This window comes from Laccaria bicolor, genomic scaffold (genome assembly GCF_000143565.1).
Source record: "Laccaria bicolor S238N-H82 LACBIscaffold_87 genomic scaffold, whole genome shotgun sequence".
NCBI classification, from domain to species: Eukaryota; Fungi; Basidiomycota; class Agaricomycetes; order Agaricales; family Hydnangiaceae; genus Laccaria; species Laccaria bicolor.
Genome location: NW_001889958.1, coordinates 1 through 2,391, shown reverse-complemented (window position 1 = coordinate 2,391; position 2,391 = coordinate 1).

The following is a 2,391-nucleotide window of genomic DNA, read 5'->3' as shown; positions in this document are numbered from 1 at the left end:
GAAAGTCCGTGCCATCATGGCAGGACTTGATGACGAAGAATTAGAAAAAGCAAAAGTTGCTTTTATAGAATCTTTGGATAAAGATCCAAACGAACCAGCTGAAGAAGAATCAGACGATGAAGACGAAAACAAGGATTTTTAGTGAGAAGGCTAGCAACGACGTCTAGACCTTCTAAATGACTTTCTATTAAAGCTCTTAGAATTCAAAAGAATTATTGATGGAAAGAAAATCGTCGAAATGAAAGCGCTTATCGACAGTGGCGCTCAAGGAATTTTTATGGACAAATGATTTGCAAAAAAACACAGACTCTTGCTCTTGAGATTGGATAAGGAAATCCAAGTCTCAAACATAGACAAAAGCCCAAACAAAAATGGACCCATTAGGTTCTATACCTGACTCCTGACAAAAATTGATGGAAAAGTAAATTCCACTCGATTCCTGATTTCCAACCTAGGAAAAGAAGACATAATCCTCGGATTACCATGGTTAGACAGAATTAACCCCAAAGTAAACTGGACAAAGAAGACCATCAAGATTATCCCAGACAGGATAAAGAAACCGAACATATAACAAGCTATCAATTGAGAAGTTCAGATTCTAAAAATAGAATCAGAACACAAGAAGATGAAGTCAAAAGAGGCTTTCACAGATCAGCTGCGAAATATCCCTGACAGAAGAATCAAAAAGAAGAAATCAACGGTCTCTATTGAAGAGATACCCGATGAAGACGCAACCCCAAAGTTTGAAAGATTAGCAGATGACGAAGAAGCCATTCTCATAGCTGTGAATGAACTTCCCGATCAATATGAAGACATGCCAGCCCTAGTACCCAACACAGAAGACGACAAAGAAGACAAATCAGAAGGAGATCTTGTCACCGCATATCTTCAAGAAGAAACTATAACGACATCCGAACCAGAGAAAGAAGAACCCCTGAATCAACCCATTCAGATTGATTCAGATATAGCAATCAGAGCCAAGACATCTATATCACAAAGTCTTGCACATAAAGAAGAGCCAAAAGAAGAAAGAACTTTTGAAGATTTAGTCCCAAAAGAATACCACCGGTTTAGATCAGTATTCGAGAAGAAAGCATCAGAACGCTTTCCCGAATCAAGACCATGGGATCACAGAATCGATCTCAAACCAGACTTTGTACCAAAGAGATCGAAACTCTACCCATTAGGACAGAAAGAAGAAGAAGAAATGAACAAGTTCATTGATGAAAACCTAAAGAAAGGTTTTATCAAACCATCAAATTCACCTCAGGCTTCACCCTTCTTTTTCGTATCAAAGAAAGACAGCAAAGTGCTGAGACCCTGTCAAGACTATCGTTATCTGAACGATTACACAGTCAAGAACACATATCCCCTCCCATCTATCAACGATCTCCTAAACAAACTTCAAGGAGCCACAATCTTTACAAAGTTAGATATCCAATGGGGATATAACAATGTCCGAATTAAACAAGGCGATGAATGGAAAGGTGCCTTCATCACTAAAAGAGGACTATTTGAACCAACAGTAATGTTCTTTGGAATGACCAATTCACCCGGACATTCCAAGCCATGATGAATGACTATTTCACCGACATGATCGCCCAAGGATGGGTTTTGATCTATCTCAACGATATTCTCATATTCTCCAGAGACCCCAGACATCAACATGGACAAACTGAAAGAGTCCTAACAAGACTAGAAGAAAAGGATTTGTTCCTTAAACCAGAGAAGTGTGTTTTCAACGCAAAAGAAGTTGAATACCTAGGTTTCATCATAAGGCCAAATGAAATCTCCATGGACCCAACAAAGTTAGCCGGAATTCAAGATTGGATTCCACTGAAGAATGTAAAAGGTGTCAGATCATTTTTAGGATTCGGCAACTTCTACCGAAGATTTATTGGCAACTACACAGAAACTGCCAAACCCCTAAACGAACTCACTAAGAAAACAAAAGTTTTCGAATGGTCACAAGAGTGTCAAACAGCCTTTGATAACTTAAAGAAGAAGTTGCTAGAAAAACCCATCTTAATCATCCCTGATCCAACAAAACCATTCTATGTTGAATCAGATGCATCCAAATGGGCTACAGGAGCCATTCTCCAACAAAGAGATACAAACGGAGATTTGAAACCATGCGGTTACATCTCTCACAGTTTTACTCAAACAGAAAGGAACTACGACATATACGACAGAGAACTTCTAGGCATCATATGAGCCCTAGAAACATGGAGACACTTCCTAGAAGAAAGTCCACACCCCGTAACAGTATTTTCAGATCACAAGAATCTGACATACGTCCGAAAGACGCAGAAACTAAACCACCAACAAGCTAGATGGAGTTTATACCTATCAAGGTTTAATCTTCAACTCATTCACTTCCTGGATCAAGAA